Source organism: Salvelinus namaycush, chromosome 27, assembly GCF_016432855.1.
Source record: "Salvelinus namaycush isolate Seneca chromosome 27, SaNama_1.0, whole genome shotgun sequence".
Lineage (NCBI taxonomy): Eukaryota > Metazoa > Chordata > Actinopteri > Salmoniformes > Salmonidae > Salvelinus > Salvelinus namaycush.
In genome coordinates this window covers 10,026,066-10,049,085 of record NC_052333.1, presented here as the reverse complement: position 1 = coordinate 10,049,085, position 23,020 = coordinate 10,026,066, and the positions used below count along the sequence as shown (strand labels likewise).

General features: G+C 41.2%; 1 pseudogene; it reads right to left on the bottom strand.

Moving 5' to 3' along the window:
* Nucleotides 1-23,020, bottom strand: part of LOC120022593 — a 282,457-nt pseudogene that overhangs the window by 963 nt on the left and 258,474 nt on the right.

Genomic DNA, 23,020 nt, shown 5'->3' with positions numbered 1-23,020 from the left:
CTCAGATAGCCTTTAGTCTCAGATAGCTTTTAGTCCAGATAGCTTTATTCTCAGATAGTCTTAGTCTCTACAATCTCAGATAGCCTTTAGTCTCAGATAGCTTTAGTCTCAGATAGCCTTTAGTCTCAGATAGCCTTTAGTCTCAGATAGCCTTTCGTCTCAGACATAATCTCAGATAGTCCTTTAGTCTCAGATAGTTCTTCAGTCTCAGATCGTCTCAGTCTTTCAGTTAGTCTCAGATAGCCTTTAGTCTCAGATAGCCTTTAGTCTCAGACAATCTCAGATAGATAGCCTTTAGTCTCAAATAGCCTTTAGTCTCAGAATCCAGAATCTTGCTAGATAGTTCGTTCAGCTAGAATTTGTCTCAGATAGCCTTTTGTCTCAGATAGCCTTTAGTCTCAGATAGCCCGCCTTAGTCTCAGATAGCCTTTAGTCTCAGATAGCTTTTAGTCTCAAGATAGCTTTTAGTCTCAGATAGTCTTTAGTCTCAGACAATCTCAGATAGCCTTTAGTCTCAGATAGCCTTTAGTCTCAGATAGCCTTTAGTCTCAGATAGCCTTTAGTCTCAGATAGCCTTTAGTCTCGAGATAGCTTTTAGTCTCAAGATAGCTTTTAGTCTCAGATAGCCTTTAGTCTCATCCAGATAGCCTTAGTCTCCAGATAGCCTTAGTCTCAGATAGCCTTTAGTCTCAGATAGCTTTACGTCTCAGATAGCTCTTTAGTCTCAGATAGTCTTAGTCTCAGACATCCCAGATAGCCTTTGTCTCAGATAGTTTAGTCTCAGATAGTCTTTAGTCTCAGTAGCCTTTGTCTCAGATAGCCTTTCTCTAGATAGCCTTTAGTCTCAGATACCTTTAGTCTCAGAATAGTCTTTAGTCTCAGATAGCCTTTAGTCTCAGATAGCTTTTAGTCTCAGATAGTCTTTAGTCTCTACAATCCCAGATAGCCTTTAGTCTCAGATAGTCTTTAGTCTCAGATAGCCTTTAGTCTCAGATATCTTTAGTCTCAGATAGCCTTTAGTCTCAGATAGCCTTTAGTCTCAGATAGCTTTAGTCTCAGATACCTTTAGTCTCAGACAAATCTCGATAGCTTTAGTCTCAGATAGCTCTTTATCGTCTTCAGTCTCAGATAGTCTTAGTCTCAGAAGTCTCAGTCTAGATAGTCTCAGATAGCTTTAGTACTCAGATAGCCTTTAGTCTCAGAAAATCTCAGATAGATAGACTTTAGTCTCAAATAGCCTTTAGTCTCAGATAGCCTTAGTCTCAGCAATCTCAGATAGTCTTTAGTCTCAGATACTTGTCCAGATTCGATCTCAATAGCCTTTCATCTCAGATAGCCTTAGTCTCAGTAGCCTTTAGTCCTCAGATAGCCTTTAGTCTCAGATAGCTTAGTCTCAGATAGCCTTTAGTCTCAGATAGCTTTTAGTCTCAAGATAGCTTTTAGTCTCAGATAGTCTTTAGTCTCAGACAATCCCAGATAGCCTTTAGTCTCAGATAGTCTTTAGTCCTCAGATAGTCTTTAGTCTCGATAGCCTTTTGTCTCAGATAGCCTTTAGTCTCAGATAGCCTTTAGTCCAGACATATCTCAGATAGTCTTTAGTCTCAGATAGTCTTCAGTCTCAGATCGTCTCAGTCTCAGATCGTCTCAGATAGCTTTAGTCTCAGATAGCCTTTAGTCCAGCAATCTCAGATAGATAGCCTTAGTCTCAAATAGCCTTTAGTCTCAGACAATTCAGATCTTAGCCTCCAGATAGCCTTCGTCTCAGATAGCATTTCGTCTCAGATAGCCTTTTCATCTCAGATAGCCTTTAGTCTCAGATTGCCTTTAGTCTCAGATAGCTTTAGTCTCAAGATAGCTTTTAGTCTCAAGAAGCTTTTAGTCTCAGATAGTCTTTAGTCCAGACAATCTCAGATAGCCTTTAGTCTCAGATAGCCTTTAGTCTCAGATAGCCTTTAGTCTCAGATAGCTTTAGTCTCGAGGAGCTTTTAGTCTCAGATAGTCTTTATCTCAGACAATCCCAGATAGCCTTTAGTCTCAGATAGTCTTTAATCTCAGATAGTCTTTAGTCTCAGATAGCCTTTTGTCTCAGATAGCCTTAGTCTCAGATAGCCTTTAGTTCAGATAGCCTTTAGTCTCAGATAGCTTTAGTCTCAGATAGCCTTTAGTCTCGAGATAGCTTTTAGTCTCAAGATAGCTTTTAGTCTCAGATAGCCTTTAGTCTCACAATCCCAGATAGACCTTTAGTCTCAGATAAGCCTTTCGTCTCAGAAGCCTTTACTCAGATAGCCTTTAGTCTTCAGATAGCCTTTAGTCTCAGATAGCTTTTAGTCTCAAGATAGCTTTTAGTCTCAGATAGTCTTTAGTCTCTACCATCCAGATAGCCTTAGTCTCAGATAGTCTTTAGTCTCAGATAGCCTTTAGTCTCAGAAGCCTTAGTCTCAGATAGCTTTAGTCTACCTCAGCAATCTCAGATAGTCTTTAGTCTCAGATAGCTTTAGTCTCAGATCGTCTTCAGTCTCAGATCGTATCAGATAGCTTTAGTCTCAGATAGCCTTAGTCTCAGACAATCTCAGATAGATAGCCTTTAGTCTCAGATCCTTTAGTCTCAGCAATCTCAGATAGTTTAGCCTCAGATAGCCTTTCGTCTCAGATAGCTTTAGTCTCAGATAGCCTTTCATCTCAGATAGCCTTTAGTCTCAGATAGCTTTAGTCTCAGATAGCCTTAGTCTCATGATAGCTTTTAGTCTCAAGATAGCTTTTAGTCTCAGATAGTCTTTAGTCTCAGCAACTCTCAGATAGCCTTTAGTCTCAGATAGCCTTAGTCTCAGATAGCTTTAGTCTCAGATAGCCTTTAGTTCCGATAGCTTTAGTCTCAGATAGCTTTGTCTCAGATAGTTTTAGTTCAGATAGCTTTTAGTCCAGATAGTCTTTAGTTATACAATCAGATAGCCTTTAGTCTCAGATAGCCTTTAGTCTCAGATAGCCTTAGTCTCAGATATGCTTTTTAGTCTCGAGATAGCTTTTAGTCTCAGATAGTCTTAGTCTCAGACAATCCAGATAGCCTTTGTCTCAGATAGTCTTTAGTCTTTCAGATAGTCTTTAGTCTCAGATAGCCTTTTGTCTCAGATAGCCTTTCGTCTCAGATAGCCTTTAGTCTCAGATAGCCTTTTAGTCTCAGTAGTAGCTCAGATAGCTTTAGTTCTCGAGATAGCTTTTAGTCTCAAGATAGCTTTTAGTCTCAGATAGTCTTTAGTCTCTCACATCCCAGATAGCCTTTAGTCTCAGATAGTCTTAGTCTCAGATAGCCTTTAGTCTCAGATAGTCTTAGTCTCAGATAGCCTTTAGTCTCAGATACCTCTTAGTCTCAGATAGCCTTAGTCTCAGATAGCCTTTAGTTCAGCATCTCGATAGCTTTAGTCTCAGATCTTTAGTTCAAATCGTCTTCAGTTCCAGATAGTCTTAGTCTCAGATAGTCTTCAGTCTCAGATGTCTCAGATAGCATTTAGTCTCAGATAGCCTTTAGTCTCAGAAAATCTCAGATAGATAGACTTTAGTCTCAAATAGCCTTTAGTCTCAGATAGCTTAGTCTCAGACAATCTCAGATAGTCTTTAGTCTCAGATAACTTCGTTCAGATAGCCTTCGTCTCACATAGCCTTTCATCTCAGATAGCCTTAGTCTCAGATAGCCTTAGTCTCAGATAGCCTTTAGTCTCAGATACTTTAGTCTCAGATAGCCTTTAGTCTCAGATAGCTTTAGTTCAAGATAGCTTTTAGTCTCAGATAGTCTTTAGTCTCAGACAATCCCAGATAGCCTTTAGTTCAGATAGTCTTAGTCTCAGATAGTCTTTAGTCTCAGATAGCTTTTGTCTCAGATAGCCTTTAGTCTCAGATAGCCTTTAGTCTCAGACAACTCAGATAGTTTAGTCTCAGATAGTCTCAGTCTCAGATGTCTTCAGTCTCAGATGTCTCAGATAGCTTTAGTCTCAGATAGCTTTAGTCTCAGACAATTCAGATAAAGCCTTTAGTCTAATAGCCTTAGTCAGACAATCTCAGATAGTCTTTAGTCCTCAGATAGCCTTTGTCTCAGATAGCATTCGTCTCAGATAGCCTTTCATCTCAGAGAGCCTTAGTTCAGATAGCCTTTGTCTCAGATAGCCTTTAGTCTCAGATAGCATTAGTCTAAGATTAGCTTTAGTCTCGAGATAGCTTTTAGTCTAGATAGTCTTGTCTCAGACAAATCCCAGATAGCCTTTAGTCTCAGATATGTCTTTAGTCTCAGATAGTCTTTAGTCTTCAGATAGCCTTTTGTCTCAGATAGCCTTTCGGTCTCAGATAGCCTTTCAGTCTCAGTATGAGCCTTTTAGTCTCAGATAGCCTTTAGTCTTCAGATAGGCCTTTAGTCTCGAGATAGCTTTTAGTCTCCAAGATTAGCTTTTAAGTCTCAGATAGTCCTTTATCCTACAATCCCAGATAGCCTTTCGTCTCAGATAGCCTTTCGTCTCAGATAGCCTTAGTCTCAGATAGCCTTTAGTCTCAGATAGCCTAGTCTCAGATACGCCTTTAGTCTCGAGATAGCTTTTAGTCTCAAGATAGCTTTTCGTCTCAGATAGTCTTTAGTCTCTACAATCCCAGATAGCCTTTAGTCTCAGATAGTCTTTAGTCTCAGATAGTCTTTAGTCTCAGATAGCCTTTTGTCTCAGATAGCCTTTAGTCTCAGATAGCCTTTAGTCTCAGACAATCTCAGATAGTCTTTAGTCTCAGATAGTCTTCAGTCTCAGATCGTCTTCAGTCTCAGATCGTCTCAGATAGCATTTAGTCTCAGATAGCCTTTAGTCTCAGACAATCTCAGATAGATAGCCTTTAGTCTCAAATAGCCTTTAGTCTCAGACAATCTCAGAGAGTCTTTAGCCTCAGATAGCCTTTCGTCTCAGATAGCATTTAGTCTCAGATAGCCTTTCATCTCAGATAGCCTTTAGTCTCAGATTGCCTTTAGTCTCAGATAGCCTTTAGTCTCAAGATAGCTTTTAGTCTCAAGATAGCTTTTAGTCTCAGATAGTCTTTAGTCTCAGACAATCTCAGATAGCCTTTAGTCTCAGATAGCCTTTAGTCTCAGATAGCCTTTGGTCTCAGATAGCTTTTAGTCTCGAGATAGCTTTTAGTCTCAGATAGTCTTTAGTCTCAGACAATCCCAGATAGCCTTTATTCTCAGATAGTCTTTAATCTCAGATAGTCTTTAGTCTCAGATAGCCTTTTGTCTCAGATAGCCTTTCGTCTCAGATAGCCTTTAGTCTCAGATAGCCTTTAGTCTCAGATAGCCTGTAGTCTCAGATAGCCTTTAGTCTCGAGATAGCTTTTAGTCTCAAGATAGCTTTTAGTCTCAGATAGTCTTTAGTCTCTACAATCCCAGATAGCCTTTAGTCTCAGATAGCCTTTCGTCTCAGATAGCCTTTAGTCTCAGATAGCCTTTAGTCTCAGATAGCCTTTAGTCTCAGATAGCTTTTAGTCTCAAGATAGCTTTTAGTCTCAGATAGTCTTTAGTCTCTACAATCCCAGATAGCCTTTAGTCTCAGATAGTCTTTAGTCTCAGATAGCCTTTAGTCTCAGATAGCCTTTTATTCTCAAGATAGCTTTTAGTCTCAAGATAGCTTTTAGTCTCAGATAGTCTTTAGTCTCAGATAGTCTTTAGTCTCTACAATCCCAGATAGCTTTTAGTCTCAGATAGTCTTTAGTCTCAGACAATCCCAGATAGCCTTTAGTCTCAGATAGTCTTTAGTCTCAGATAGTCTTTAGTCTCAGATAGCCTTTTGTCTCAGATAGCCTTTAGTCTCAGATAGCCTTTAGTCTCAGACAATCTCAGATAGTCTTTAGTCTCAGATAGTCTTCAGTCTCAGATCGTCTTCAGTCTCAGATCGTCTCAGATAGCATTTAGTCTCAGATAGCCTTTAGTCTCAGACAATCTCAGATAGATAGCCTTTAGTCTCAAATAGCCTTTAGTCTCAGACAATCTCAGAGAGTCTTTAGCCTCAGATAGCCTTTCGTCTCAGATAGCATTTCGTCTCAGATAGCCTTTCATCTCAGATAGCCTTTAGTCTCAGATTGCCTTTAGTCTCAGATAGCCTTTAGTCTCAAGATAGCTTTTAGTCTCAAGATAGCTTTTAGTCTCAGATAGTCTTTAGTCTCAGACAATCTCAGATAGCCTTTAGTCTCAGATAGCCTTTAGTCTCAGATAGCCTTTAGTCTCAGATAGCTTTTAGTCTCGAGATAGCTTTTAGTCTCAGATAGTCTTTATTCTCAGACAATCCCAGATAGCCTTTAGTCTCAGATAGTCTTTAATCTCAGATAGTCTTTAGTCTCAGATAGCCTTTTGTCTCAGATAGCCTTTAGTCTCAGATAGCCTTTAGTCTCAGATAGCCTTTAGTCTCAGATAGCCTTTAGTCTCAGATAGCCTTTAGTCTCAGATAGCCTTTAGTCTCGAGATAGCTTTTAGTCTCAAGATAGCTTTTAGTCTCAGATAGTCTTTAGTCTCTACAATCCCAGATAGCCTTTAGTCTCAGATAGCCTTTCGTCTCAGATAGCCTTTAGTCTCAGATAGCCTTTAGTCTCAGATAGCCTTTAGTCTCAGATAGCTTTTAGTCTCAAGATAGCTTTTAGTCTCAGATAGTCTTTAGTCTCTACAATCCCAGATAGCCTTTAGTCTCAGATAGTCTTTAGTCTCAGATAGCCTTTAGTCTCAGATAGCCTTTAGTCTCAGATAGCCTTTAGTCTCAGACAATCTCAGATAGTCTTTAGTCTCAGATAGTCTTCAGTCTCAGATCGTCTTCAGTCTCAGATCGTCTCAGATAGCATTTAGTCTCAGATAGCCTTTAGTCTCAGACAATCTCAGATAGATAGCCTTTAGTCTCAAATAGCCTTTAGTCTCAGACAATCTCAGATAGTCTTTAGCCTCAGATAGCCTTTCGTCTCAGATAGCATTTAGTCTCAGATAGCCTTTCATCTCAGATAGCCTTTAGTCTCAGATAGCCTTTAGTCTCAGATAGCCTTTAGTCTCAAGATAGCTTTTAGTCTCAAGATAGCTTTTAGTCTCAGATAGTCTTTAGTCTCAGACAATCTCAGATAGCCTTTAGTCTCAGATAGCCTTTAGTCTCAGATAGCCTTTAGTCTCAGATAGCCTTTAGTCTCGAGATAGCTTTTAGTCTCAAGATAGCTTTTAGTCTCAAGATAGCTTTTAGTCTCAGATAGTCTTTAGTCTCTACAATCCCAGATAGCCTTTAGTCTCAGATAGCCTTTAGTCTCAGATAGCCTTTAGTCTCAGATAGCTTTTAGTCTCGAGATAGCTTTTAGTCTCAGATAGTCTTTAGTCTCAGACAATCCCAGATAGCCTTTCGTCTCAGATAGTCTTTAGTCTCAGATAGTCTTTAGTCTCAGATAGCCTTTTGTCTCAGATAGCCTTTCGTCTCAGATAGCCTTTAGTCTCAGATAGCCTTTAGTCTCAGATAGCCTTTAGTCTCAGATAGCCTTTAGTCTCGAGATAGCTTTTAGTCTCAAGATAGCTTTTAGTCTCAGATAGTCTTTAGTCTCTACAATCCCAGATAGCCTTTAGTCTCAGATAGTCTTTAGTCTCAGATAGCCTTTAGTCTCAGATAGTCTTTAGTCTCAGATAGCCTTTAGTCTCAGATAACCTTTAGTCTCAGATAGCCTTTAGTCTCAGATAGCCTTTAGTCTCAGACAATCTCGGATAGTCTTTAGTCTCAGATCGTCTTCAGTTTCAAATCGTCTTCAGTCTCAGATAGTCTTCAGTCTCAGAACGTCTTCAGTCTCAGATCGTCTCAGATAGCATTTAGTCTCAGATAGCCTTTAGTCTCAGAAAATCTCAGATAGATAGACTTTAGTCTCAAATAGCCTTTAGTCTCAGATAGCCTTTAGTCTCAGACAATCTCAGATAGTCTTTAGTCTCAGATAACCTTTCGTCTCAGATAGCCTTTCGTCTCACATAGCCTTTCATCTCAGATAGCCTTTAGTCTCAGATAGCCTTTAGTCTCAGATAGCCTTTAGTCTCAGATAGCCTTTAGTCTCAGATAGCCTTTAGTCTCAAGATAGCTTTTAGTCTCAAGATAGCTTTTAGTCTCAGATAGTCTTTAGTCTCAGACAATCCCAGATAGCCTTTAGTCTCAGATAGTCTTTAGTCTCAGATAGTCTTTAGTCTCAGATAGCCTTTTGTCTCAGATAGCCTTTAGTCTCAGATAGCCTTTAGTCTCAGACAATCTCAGATAGTCTTTAGTCTCAGATAGTCTTCAGTCTCAGATCGTCTTCAGTCTCAGATCGTCTCAGATAGCATTTAGTCTCAGATAGCCTTTAGTCTCAGACAATCTCAGATAGATAGCCTTTAGTCTCAAATAGCCTTTAGTCTCAGACAATCTCAGATAGTCTTTAGCCTCAGATAGCCTTTCGTCTCAGATAGCATTTCGTCTCAGATAGCCTTTCATCTCAGATAGCCTTTAGTCTCAGATAGCCTTTAGTCTCAGATAGCCTTTAGTCTCAGATAGCCTTTAGTCTCAGATAGCTTTTAGTCTCGAGATAGCTTTTAGTCTCAGATAGTCTTTAGTCTCAGACAATCCCAGATAGCCTTTAGTCTCAGATAGTCTTTAGTCTCAGATAGTCTTTAGTCTCAGATAGCCTTTTGTCTCAGATAGCCTTTCGTCTCAGATAGCCTTTAGTCTCAGATAGCCTTTAGTCTCAGATAGCCTTTAGTCTCAGATAGCCTTTAGTCTCGAGATAGCTTTTAGTCTCAAGATAGCTTTTAGTCTCAGATAGTCTTTAGTCTCTACAATCCCAGATAGCCTTTAGTCTCAGATAGCCTTTCGTCTCAGATAGCCTTTAGTCTCAGATAGCCTTTAGTCTCAGATAGCCTTTAGTCTCAGATAGCCTTTAGTCTCGAGATAGCTTTTAGTCTCAAGATAGCTTTTAGTCTCAGATAGTCTTTAGTCTCTACAATCCCAGATAGCCTTTAGTCTCAGATAGTCTTTAGTCTCAGATAGCCTTTAGTCTCAGATAGCCTTTAGTCTCAGATAGCCTTTAGTCTCAGATAGCCTTTAGTCTCAGACAATCTCAGATAGTCTTTAGTCTCAGATAGTCTTCAGTCTCAGATCGTCTTCAGTCTCAGATCGTCTCAGATAGCATTTAGTCTCAGATAGCCTTTAGTCTCAGACAATCTCAGATAGATAGCCTTTAGTCTCAAATAGCCTTTAGTCTCAGACAATCTCAGATAGTCTTTAGCCTCAGATAGCCTTTCGTCTCAGATAGCATTTCGTCTCAGATAGCCTTTCATCTCAGATAGCCTTTAGTCTCAGATAGCCTTTAGTCTCAGATAGCCTTTAGTCTCAAATAGCCGTTAGTCTCAGATAGCCTTTAGTCTCAGACTATCTCAGATAGCCTTTAGTCTTAGACAGCCTTTAGTCTCAGATAGCCTTTCATCTCAGATAGCCTTTCATCTCAGGTAGCCTTTAGTCTCAGGTAGCCTTTCGTCTCAGGTAGCCTTTAGTCTCAGATAGCCTTTAGTCTCAAGATAGCTTTAAGTCTCAGATAGTCTTTAGTCTCAGACAATCTCAGATAGCCTTTAGTCTCAGATAGCCTTTAGTCTCAGATAGCCTTTAGTCTCGAGATAGCTTTTAGTCTCAAGATAGCTTTTAGTCTCAGATAGTCTTTAGTCTCTACAATCCCAGATAGCCTTTAGTCTCAGATAGTATTTAGTCTCAGATAGCCTTTAGTCTCAGATAGTCTTTAGTCTCAGATAGCCTTTAGTCTCAGATAACCTTTAGTCTCAGATAGCCTTTAGTCTCAGATAGCCTTTAGTCTCAGACAATCTCGGATAGTCTTTAGTCTCAGATCGTCTTCAGTTTCAAATCGTCTTCAGTCTCAGATAGTCTTCAGTCTCAGATCGTCTTCAGTCTCAGATCGTCTCAGATAGCATTTAGTCTCAGATAGCCTTTAGTCTCAGACAATCTCAGATAGATAGCCTTTAGTCTCAAATAGCCTTTAGTCTCAGATAGCCTTTAGTCTCAAATAGCCTTTAGTCTCAGATAGCCTTTAGTCTCAGACAATCTCAGATAGCCTTTAGTCTCAGATAGCCTTTAGTCTCAGATAGCCTTTAGTCTCGAGATAGCTTTTAGTCTCAAGATAGCTTTTAGTCTCAGATAGTCTTTAGTCTCTACAATCCCAGATAGCCTTTAGTCTCAGATAGTATTTAGTCTCAGATAGCCTTTAGTCTCAGATAGTCTTTAGTCTCAGATAGCCTTTAGTCTCAGATAACCTTTAGTCTCAGATAGCCTTTAGTCTCAGATAGCCTTTAGTCTCAGACAATCTCGGATAGTCTTTAGTCTCAGATCGTCTTCAGTTTCAAATCGTCTTCAGTCTCAGATAGTCTTCAGTCTCAGATCGTCTTCAGTCTCAGATCGTCTCAGATAGCATTTAGTCTCAGATAGCCTTTAGTCTCAGACAATCTCAGATAGATAGCCTTTAGTCTCAAATAGCCTTTAGTCTCAGATAGCCTTTAGTCTCAGACTATCTCAGATAGCCTTTAGTCTTAGATAGCCTTTAGTCTCAGATAGCCTTTCATCTCAGATAGCCTTTCGTCTCAGGTAGCTTTTCGTCTCAGGTAGCCTTTCGTCTCAGATAGCCTTTAGTCTCAGATAGCCTTTAGTCTCAAGATAGCTTTAAGTCTCAGATAGTCTTTAGTCTCAGACAATCTCAGATAGCCTTTAGTCTCAGATAGCCTTTAGTCTCAGATAGCCTTTAGTCTCAGATAGCCTTTAGTCTCGAGATAGCTTTTAGTCTCAAGATAGCTTTTAGTCTCAGATAGTCTTTAGTCTCTACAATCCCAGATAGCCTTTAGTCTCAGATAGTCTTTAGTCTCAGATAGCCTTTAGTCTCAGATAGTCTTTCGTCTCAGATAGCCTTTAGTCTCAGATAGCCTTTAGTCTCAGATAGCCTTTAGTCTCAGATAGCCTTTAGTCTCAGACAATCTCAGAAAGTCTTTAGTCTCAGATCATCTTCAGTTTCAAATAGTCTTCAGTCTCAGACAATCTCAGATAGTCTTCAGTTTCAGATCGTCTTCAGTCTCAGATCGTCTCAGATAGCCTTTAGTCTCAGACAATCTCAGATAGATAGCCTTTAGACTCAAATAGCCTTTAGTCTCAGATAGCCTTTAGTCTCAGACAATCTCAGATAGCCTTTAGTCTTAGCCTTTAGTCTCAGATAGCCTTTAGTCTCAGATAGCCTTTCGTCTCAGGTAGCCTTTCGTCTCAGGTAACCTTTCGTCTCAGGTAGCCTTTAGTCACAGATAGCCTTTAGTCTCAAGATAGCTTTAAGTCTCAGATAGTCTTTAGTCTCAGACAATCTCAGATAGCCTTTAGTCTCAGATAGCCTTCAGTCTCAGATAGCCTTTAGTCTCAGATAGCCTTTAGTCTCAGATAGCCTTTAGTCTCAGACAATCTCAGATAGCCTTTAGTCTCAGATAGCCTTTCATCTCAGATAGCCTTTCGTCTCAGATAGCCTTTCGTCTCAGATAGCCTTTCGTCTCAGATAGCCTTTCATCTCAGATAGTCTTTAGTCTCAGATAGGCTTTAGTCTCAAGATAGCTTTAAGTCTCAAGATAGCTTTTAGTCTCAGATAGTCTTTAGTCTCAGACAATCCCAGATAGTCTTTAGTCTCAGATAGTCTTTAGTCTCAGATAGCCTTTCGTCTCAGATAGTCTTTAGTCTCAGACAATCCCAGATAGTCTTTAGTCTCAGATAGCCTTTCGTCTCAGATAGCCTCTAGTCTCAGATAGCCTCTAGTCTCAGATAGCCTTTAGTCTCAGATAGCCTTTAGTCTCAGATAGTCTTTAGTCTCAGAAAGTCTTTAGTCTCAAGATAGCTTTTAGTCTCAGACAATCCCAGATAGTCTTTAGTCACAGATAGTTTTTTGTCTCAGATAGCCTTTAGTCTCAGATAGCCTTTAGTCTCAGATAGCTTTTTGTCTCAGATAGCCTTTAGTCTCAGATAGCCTTTTGTCTCAGACAATCTCAGATAGCCTTTAGTCTCAGATAGCCTTTAGTCTCAGACAATCTCAGATAGTCTTTAGTCTCAGATCGTCTTCAGTCTCAGATCGTCTTCAGTCTCAGATAGTCTTTAGTCTTACGTCACAGCTGGCTATTGTAACTGTGGTTAACTATTGCAGTTTTCACTGCACATATCCAGGTTTGTGCTACACATTGCTGGTAAACGGGGTGAGTCCCGTCCTCCTAAGTAGAATTAATCGAAGCACATTGAGCAGACTGAGTGAATAATTATTATGATAACTCCAAAGCTGCCGTGAACGTTCCTCACCCTGTGGTTCTTGATAAACTGCTCCATGTCATTCTCAGTCAGGTAGTAGGCCTTGATGTAGGTCTCCACAAAGTCCTTGTCAGGGATGGGCCTCATAGTCAGCTTCTCCAGCTTCATCAGGAACTGCTGGAAGTCCAGCTGCATCAGAGCCCGCCCTTCATTACTGCACTTCTTTACGTTACCATAGCTACATGACGGAACAGGAGACACAAGTTGACTTTTTGTTGACTTTTGTATTACTGTCAGACAGTACAGAATAAGATACAGAATAAGATAGACAAGTTTAGTTTTTGTTGAGAGACGTTTCAGAATCCAGAGTTGTTTATTAGCAACGTTCTAAAAACATGACATTTGTATTCTTGATGCCCAAGGCACAAGAATGAAAAACAAAAATGTCAAAAGAGAAAATCTGAAATCGACAGAGTCAATAAATCTAAATAACTTAATTCTGCTCAGACAATTTTCTTCAAGGCATCTTTTGTCTCAGACAGTTCAAGGGTTTGTTTTATTTTAAAAAAGGCCAACAAGTAAATATTTAATATTCATTGTTCACTTGATAACTTCACAAACTGTCTCTTCACACCGTGTGGGGGTCTGGATTTGAGGGTCCTCAGTCGGAGTGCCCGTCACATCTGACTGTTCCCTTGTGTGTGTTTGTGTATGTGTGTGTCTGTGTGTGTGTGTGTGTGTATGTGTGTGTGTGTGTGTGTGTGTGTGTGTGTGTGTGTGTGTGTGTGTGTGTGTGTGTGTGTGTGCGTGCGTGCGTGCGTGCGTGCGTGCGTGCGTGCGTGCGTGCGTGCGTGCGTGCGTGCGTGCGTGCGTGCGTGCGTGCGTGCGTGCGTGCGTGCGTGCGTGCGTGCGTGCGTGCGTGTGTGTGTGTGTGTGTGTGTGTTTGTGTATGTGTGTAGCGGAGTGGAATCAAGTCCACCAGATCAGTGGCTGCTGACATCCATGTTTGTTCTGGTCCTGACAGAGCTGTTATTGCTTTCAGGGGAAAATAGATACTGCCAGAGTCTACAACTCTCTCCCGCCCTCTCTCTTTCTCTCTCCCCCTCTTTATCTCTCTCCTTACATTTATATATCCCTCCCTTCCTCCTCTCTCTAATGTTGCCAGAGTCCCCCGGAGTGAGACGGTGAGTGGTGAGTCAGACTGTCAAGCAGCTCTAGCTCCTCTCTGAGTCCAGTTGGGAGTGGGAGGCGAAGATACTGTAACAGACAAACGCCTGGCCAATCTACCATAGTGGATGGATGGAGGTGATAGGAGGCACAGTACCGTGACACTCAGGCTGTGTCTATAATGGCACCCTATTCCCTTTATAGTGCACTATTTCTGACCAGTGCCCACAGGGCCCAAACTAGTGCACTATATAGGGAATGGGATGCATTTGGGATGCAGTCAGACCAGGACCTTGGGGATACGGAGGGAAGGGAATACCAGAGACTAGACTAATCCCAGTCTGGGATGGGCAGCTGAGAGAGGCAGACTCTTGTGAAGGAGCTCCACAGGTCTAATACTAATACACAGATCATGTCCATGGTGATGTGTCGTGCAGAGAATGAAGAGGACCCTGTACAGTTTATTACATGTTAGTTGTACACCTTTGGGTGTCTTTTCCTAGCTACTGTATTGTAATATTTTGTATATATTTTTTTTATTGAACCTTTATTTAACTAGGCAAGTCAGTTGAGAACATATTCTTATTTACATTGACGGCCTACCCGGCCAAACCCGGGCGATGCTGGGCCAACTGTGCGCCACACTATGGGACTCCCAATCACGACCGGTTGTGATACAGCCTGGATTCGAACCATGGTGTCTGTAGTGACGCCTCTAGCACTGAGATGCAGTGCCTTAGACCGCTGCGCCACTCCGGAGCCCTAGTCCTGTCCTTAGAACTAAAACCCTAACTAACCCTAGTCCTGTCCTTAGAACTAAAACCCTAACTAACCCTAGTCCTGTCCTTAGAACTAAAACCCTAACTAACCCTAGTTCTGTCCTTAGAACTAAAACCCTAACTAACCCTAGTTCTGTCGTTAGAACTAAAACCCTAACTAACCCTAGTTCTGTCCTTAGAACTAAAACCCTAACTAACCCTAGTTCTGTCCTTAGAACTAAAACCCTAACTAACCCTAGTCCTGCCCTTAGAACTAAAACCCTAACTAACCCTAGTTCTGTCCTTAGAACTAAAACCCTAACTAACCCTAGTTCTGTCGTTAGAACTAAAACCCTAACTAACCCTAGTTCTGTCCTTAGAACTTAAACCCTGAACTTCCAGCTCAGTAAAGCTCAGCACAATCAACCTGGGTGCAAAAACCACCGTACCCACTTCCCTACCGGTTTCACGTTTTAACACTCTTAGAGATGTTGTCCTTGTGCCTCGTCTTTTTCCCACTTCATCACAAGATGGTCAGGGGCATTATGAAAGCTTTTTACCCCCCCACCCCCCTATTAATGCCATGTCTCTCAGGCTTAAAGAGGATGTCTCGCCTGGCCGTATAAAACCCTGCCTGCCAGTACTTATATTTCACAGATGCTTTCACACACGCACACTCAGACAAGAGTGCACGCACGCACACACGCACGCACACACACCACCATGAACAATGCACTGTGCAGAGAAAGGGTACAAGTGCTGATTTGAGGGGAAATGCATTAGGCCCCAAACCTTTGACTCACTAGCAATGAAGATGGGAATGGAGCAGGTGGTTTTGCGAGCCATTTCGGATGTGTCAAGTGTTTAGAGGAGACTCAGGCCAGCCTCGTGTCAGACATGTTCCCTATAACAGAACGTATAACAGTCCTGGGATGGGGTTGGGGAGAAGGAGGCACAGAGAGTTAGCTAGTTGCTACCATATGTAGGGGATAAGAGGACTGAAGAGGAGTTGTCTCAGGAGAATGTCAGAGAAAGCTGGAGAAAAGCTGGGAGCACTCATGTCTTGAGTGCTTATCTAGGCAATCAGCGCGTTCCTTTGCGGTACTCTAACATTTCGTTTTTTATTTATTTATGACAAGCAGATGTTCCATCAAGAGGATGTTCAAACCTTGAGAAGAAAAAAAGAGGGGGGGAGTAAAGAAAAGAGAATCAAACTTTTCTTGATCGATGTTCGGGCTCGAAGCACCTTGTGGTCGTACCTTACTGCGGGAGACGACAGGGGCTCCAATACGGCCTTATTCAATAACTCACTTGAGGTATTCAGCCTATGACATGCGTCCCAGCTGATATTTACGAGTGTACCCTGGGAGCAAGGAACGGGCCCCTCGACCAAAAAGACGTCAAAATAAGAGATGAACGAAGCAGCTAAAATGTCCACACCTCTCCTATCCACTGGCAGTAAATCCCGCTATTCCACAGGTACATATTAGCATGTGGTAATAAACTCACTATAAACCATAATTGAATGAGCAGTAGGTTTGTGTTCACAGATATTATTTTTCCTGCTGTGCTTATCATAATATATTTGCTGGCATTACAACTAGTCAGCAGCATTTTGCTGCTCATAAAAAAAGCATACACATACTGTATATATATATTTTTTTTTAAAGCAAATACATATATTTTTTTTAATCGCTGATTCGTACCTTTGAAATATACTATCACAAACTGTAAGTGGGTACAGAGAGACATTATTTACTATTTTTGGAAAGGTTTTATTAAAAGGAATAACATGACTCATCAGGCACCACTCAGCCCCTTGATGAAGGCTGCAGTATATCTGCTGAAAAAGTGTTTTATCTAGAAATCAATTAAAGTGTTTTGTAAATCAAAGCAAGGATGTAGGAGTTGTTCCTCCATCTTCTGAAGCCTCCTGGCTTCTCTGGGGAAACATTCCTGCTTTTATGTAGAAATCAGTCACTGTATTCTGTATATGCAAGTAAACAACTTACCCCTCCACCAGAGTCCTGTTGGCCAGACAGATGCAGTGTTCCCACAGGATGTTAGACACAGGCAGGGGGACCCGGACGTGTCTGGACACATCACCCAGCCTCTTGTTAAACTCCTCAAACTCCCGAGGAATAGAAAAACCATAACATTTGGTTCGTTTTTTTATTAACATTTTTGGTCCACTGATAAATATATTACAAAGACATCATTCTGGGTTTCACGACTTCTCAAAATCCCCAAAGTGTCATGCCTACTGAAGTCTGGTTAGCTATATTTTAAAGCAGAGATACTTTCATTAGTATTGTTGATTGTACTTTGTATTTTGTGTGTTGATGAGCTAACACCCAGTTCTAAGGCTGAGCTGGTGAATAATGTTAGTCGACATGAGTTCTCATTAACACAGCTGAGCAGACATCCATCCAACTTTTCAGCCCTCACATACTCCCCCTGCACCACAGATGTCCTAGCAACCCTTGCCATACAAGATGACTGCTGGCCGCGCTCCATTCCAACATGAGCAGCAGAGACACATCAGTCATGGACGTGTTGATGCAGCTGGTCAGGCCTTTTTCATTTTTCTTTAATTTCACCCCCAAAAATATATGTTGCTTTTTAGACACAAAGACCCATCGCTCTGACGCTCTCCATATGCCAAAAGCTACATGTTTCACCGTGTTCTTACACCTTGTTTGTTGCTGATACAAACGCCACAATAGTACAGACTGGGGTTTCAGAAAAAGGCGAAATGTTTTCCTCACTCACTCACTGTACCAGAAGCTTGTACGCTTGTTACACAGTCTGCAATTTTCAATTTGATTTGAATGGAGGTAATTATGGTGAAGGGTGTAGTGGTTCATGTTGGCAAACTGCAGAACACTGGAAAGGGAATTGAAGGTGACACATTTTTCACTAAAAAGGTGGTACAAGGTATTGCATCTGACTGGCAGAATTCACGAGGAGAAATAAAATGCATCTGAAAATCATCATACAGTCATAAACCTAAAAATAGATTTTCTCACACATTATTTTGATGCATGAAAGTACCCAAGGACTGCATTGAATGTCTTTTCAAACAACAAATGTGTGCCATCAAACGCTCACATTTTGAATAGCCTGGTTTGTAAATGAGACAACGTCAGTACCCCTGACACAATTTCCAATCTAAATGCAAATATATGCCAATATTGGATGCTAATATTCAACCCAAACTCATGAAAACCACATACATAATCTCCTCTCAAATACAACCCTGTATCAATAACTTGTCAATCATAAAACATACTGTAGTGATGCATGGGTTGACTCATAACCCGCAGTTCCCCGCGCTTATCTCCACGGGGCGGGTGGGTTTAGGGTCATTAAAGATTGTGTGGATGAAAGGTGGGTGGTGGGCGGGCTGAATAAAAAGAAAAAAATACCTTAAAAAAATCCATAAAAGTGTAATTATTGTGTAATTTATATCTATAGGCTACGTTGAGGTTTTTATTTTATTATTTTAGGCTATCTGGCATTAGTGCATCAGCCTAAGCTTTAGGGACCAACTGTACGCACGCAGAATAACCTACACGCCAACCGCCAAATGCTTTTGGTAACGAGCAGAAAAAGATAACATCGATACACGGAGGCAAAAAGGTCGAATTTAATTCAAAAAGAGAAAAGCTGTGAAATAGAGAGATGAAAATAAAGAGAAGGGAGGGCCAGAAAAGTCATGTTTGGGAAAGATTTGTTGAAGTGGTAAAAGATTATGAAAGCAGTGCCTGCTATGTTATGTGTGATGATTGTGAGGCTCTATACAAATTCGACAGTCACAAGACGGAACTTCAAATAGGCCTATCGCACGTCAAGGGAACTGTAGCCTACTGTTCAGGTGGGTTAAATGGAAACTGAAATCTGGACACTGACTGTAGGTCTATAACCTCTCAGCATTTCTTGCAGTTAAATGATACACCAAATCTAGGCACATTCTTTGGTGTAGAAATATTATTTATTCATTTCAGATCTTGAGAGAATGTGAATGTGCAGCTAGATACTGTCTGTATAGGTGCTATCTTTATCAGCATCATAAAAGCTGATAGTGCCATATAAAATATGCATCCAAGCCAAACTGAAATCTTATCAGAAACATGTTTGGGTCGTTTTCACAGCTTTCTATTTCCTTACAACCGGTCAAACTGATGTCTTTCGGAAATTTTGCACAGAAAAACGTTCCCAATTTTTTGGAGGGTTGAGTTTCTGCATTTTCTCCCCAGTCCCTAAATGTCTTGGCTCTGTGAGAGAAGCAGATGAACTTGAACTAGATTGAAGTAATTATTCTATTGATTTATGATATTCTGGTGAGCAAGGGTTTACTTAGTCTTCTAGGGCAACATATAATGACAGAAGAGAAGCTGCATGTATCTAATTTTAGACAAGTTGACTAACAAATAGCCTACTAAAATGTTGAAAATTATAAGCAGAAACATTTCAATCCGTAAAAAGAAATCCTGCACCCCGTGTCCAAAAATTGTTTTGCCTTTTGTGATAGTAGCCTAGAGCACATTTTCTATATTAGTGGGTGAGGGTTGGGTGCAGGCCTCAGATTTTCACCTTATTAAATATAGTCGGGCGGGTGGGTTATTAGCAATTTCGGGCAGGTGAACAAACAGCTGACCTGCACACCACTACCATACTATGTCTAAAAAGATTGGATGAGCAGCATACATCTCAGCCTGACCGTTACTCTCATCTTGTCGTGTAAATTAAACTCTTAGGTCCGCTGCGATCATCAATATGGCAAATACGTTTAAATCAAGTCAGTGAGGCAGACACTTTTCCTCTGACTATTTGGCTTAAACATAATTAGTTTGGCTTAGAGCGGCTTAATAATGCTCGCAGAGAGCCGTCTTCCAGCCGATCCACAGATCCAGAAAGGTGAGCCTGAGTATTTCATTAGAAGGCTGTGTAGTGGTTTGCTCGATGTGGTTCGGGATTTAAAGCTATGGCTGTTCAGACAGAAATGCTTATGCATATTTGGGGGAATCTCTTAGCTTCCGCCTCGCAAGTAAGGCCCACGGTCACGCTTCCACTGCAAAATCCCATCTGTTCCTCAACACTAGGGCCCCCTCTCTCCGTATGCTCCGGCTTCATGCTCATCACGCCACGCCGAGCCACACGTCCCCATGCAAAATGCATGATGGGATAAGTGGAAGGAATGAATAACAATTTGATACTCATTTGGGAAGAGAATTTTAAGCCTGGAGATAGTTACAGGAGGGGACCTAAGAAACTCACCTTTCCTTAACAAACCTCAAACTTAGCTTCCTGAATCTGCATTAAACTCCCCAAACTTCTTCCGTTATATGAATTATTCAAATCCTAACTGGCAAATAATTGATATCGGAAGACCTCTCGGAGTGGTTAGGGGAATGAGAAGAGAAAACTTTAAACCAAGATCTCGACATGTTGAAAGAGATTAAAAGTTATCGATGACCTTGTGTTTCCGGAATTACCGGAAAATTTGATTTAAAAAATAATCCATATTTGAAAGATCTCACTGTATTTCAAATACATTTCCAATAGACAGTCTCAAAAGAGAGGTATCATCTTTAGTTCCTAACCAGGAAGCCTAGCTGAAAAAAAATCCCATTGCCACAAAAATTATATTTGCAATGTTTTTCTTCCTGCAGTGCAATTGAATGTTCATAGGGGGAATAGGAGAGAGATGGCCATGTTTGGGGGATGTGTGGTGCTGGTTTCCCTTGATGTACTGTAAGTGTACTGTACTGTAGGATCCATAAGAACAGCACTTAACTTGAACTACTGTGGTACAAATACAAAGCTGTCCAACTGGGCAACCGGCCGAACACTGCTTGTTATAAACAGATAAACAAATGCATTGAAATAGTAGTACCAATCCCTTTTCAAGATAATACAACATAGTCACGTGGTCTAGCTTAACTAAAATACACAAAAGTATGTGGACCCATTCAAATTAGAGGATTTGGCTATTTTAGTCACCTGCTGCTGATCGGTTTATAAAATCGAGCACACAGCGATGCAATCTCCATAGACAAACACTGGCAGTAGAATGGCCCGTACTGAAGAGCTCAGTGAGTTTCAACGTGGCACAGTCATAGGATGCCACCTTTCCAACAAGTCAGTTCGTCAAATCTCTGCCCTGCTAGAGCTGTTATTGTGAAGTGGAAAAGTCTAGGCGCAACAAAGACTCGCTTGCGAAATGGTAGGCCACACAAGCTCACAGAACGGGACCGCCGAGTGCTGAAGCGCGTCTGTCCTCGGTTGCAACACTCACTATCGAGTTCCAAACTGCCTCTGGAAGCAACGTCAGCACAAGAACTGTTCGTTGGGAGCTTCATGAAATGGGTTTCCAGTGCCGAGTTGCCGCACACAAGCCTACGCTCACCATGTGCAATGCCAAGCGTCGGCTGGAATAGTGTAAAGCTCGCCGCCATTGAACTCTGGAGCAGTGGAAACGCGTTCTCTGGAGTGATAAATTACGCTTTACCATTTGGCAGTCTGAAAAATCTGGGTTTGGTGGATGCCAGGAGAATGTGCCAACTTTAAAGTTTGGTGGAGGAGAAATAATGGTGTAGGGCTGTTTTTCATGGTTCAGGCCGCTTAGTTCTAGTGAAGGGAAATCTTAACACTACAGCATACAATGACATTCGGGACGATTCTGTGCTACCAACTTTGTGGCAACAGTTTAGGGAAGACCCTTTCTTGCTTTCTTGTTTCAACGTGACAATGCCCCCATGCACAAAGCAAGGTCCATACAAACATTGCTTGTCGTGATTGCTGTGGAAGAAATTGACAGGCCTGCACAGAGCCCTGACCTCAACCCCATTAAACAGCTTTGGGATGAATTGGAACGCCGACTGCAAGCCAGGCCTAATCACCCAACATCAGTGTCCAACCTCACTAACGCTCGTGGCTGAATGGAAGCAAGTCCTTGCAGCAATGTTCCAACATCTAGTGGAAACCCTTCTCACAAGAGTTGAGGCTGTTACAGCAGCAAATATTAATGCCTATGATTTTGGAATGGGATTTTCAATGAGCAGGTGTCCACATACTTTTGGCCATGTAGTGTAGATGAGATTAGATCTGTGATTGAGTTGTCGGTAGACAATGTAAAGTACTTTGAGAACAGGGGAAGCTCAGTGTAAATTCAACCCATTAACTACTATGGTAAACTCATAAATCTTCAACAGAGTGAGAGCTACTATACTAAAGGATGCCTTGCATAATCCTGTAGAATATTTATGGTAATTGCTAGTGCCTTGGGGAGATCTTTCCTTGGGTTGATATGTAACATTTAATGCTATTGTAGTAGCGAACAGTGGAAGAGAGTACCATCCTAGGGGGGTTAGAACGACTACTATTACCTTTGGTAATGGGCTTACTAAGGCTAGGGTCGTTACAGTATGCTTTGCTAAGAAGTAATGTCAATACAGTATATTGTGTGATCTGATATGGTCAGGGGTCCGCAGCTCCACCACACAATCAATTCTATTAAAATATATACAGTACCTGTCAAAAGGTTTTGAACACCTACTCATTCAAGGGTTTTCCTTATTTGTACTACTTTCTACATTGTAGAATAATAGTGAAGACATCAACACTATGAAGTAACACATGGAATCATGTAGTAACCAAAAAAGTGTTAAACAAATCAAAATATATATTTGAGATTCTTCAAAGTAGCCACCCTTTGCCTTGATGACAGCTTTGCACACTCTTGGCATTCTCTCAATAAGCTTCATGAGGTAGTCACCTCGAACGCATTTAACAGGTGTGCCTTGTTAATTTGTGTCATTTTTTTCCTTAATGCGTTTGAGCCAATCAGTTGTGTTGTGACAAGGTAGGGATGGTATACAGAAGATGGTGTTTTACCAAATAGGGCTAAGTCCATATTATGGCAAGAACAGATCAAATAAGCAAAGAGAAACGACAGTCCATCATTACTTTAAAGACATGAAGGTCAGTCAATTCGGAAAATTTCAAGAAATTTAAAAGTTTCTTCAAGTGCAGTCACAAAAACGATAAAGCGTTATGATGAAACTGGCTCTCATGAGGACCGCAACAGGAAAGGAAGACCCAGAGTTACCTCTGCTGCAGAGGATAAGTTCATTAGTTACCAGCCTCAGAAATTGCAGCCCAAATAAATGCTTCACAGAGTTCAAGTAACAGACACATCTCAACATCAACTGTTCAGAGGAGACTGTGTGAATCAGGCCTTCATGGTCAAATTTCTGCAAAGGAACCACTACTAAAGGACACCAGTAAGAAGAGACTTACTTGGGCCAAGAAACACGAGCAATTAGACCAGTGGAAATATGTCCTTTGGTCTGATAAGTCCAAATTTGAGATTTTTAGTTCCAACAGCCATGTCTTTGTGAGACGCAGAGTAGGTGAACGGATGATCTCTGCATGTGTGGTTCCCACCGTGAAGCATAGAGGATGAGGTGTGATGGTGCTTTGCTGGTGTCACTGTGATTTATTTAGAATTCAAGGAACATTTAACCAGCATGGCTACCACAGCATTATGCAGCGATACGCCATCCCTTCTGGTTTGTGCTGTTGGGTTCTGAGAATATGAAATATACGTATTCATGTCACTGAGGGAGAGAGGGTAATGTATAACGTTTACATTATGTCAGGATATGTTATTGTTAGCCATCAGGGATCCTATGGGAGGAATCCTCTGGGAGGAGAAGAGACACAGTCTGGTACCAGGCACCATGATAGCCGTGTGTTGAGTGTAGGGAAGCAATCACA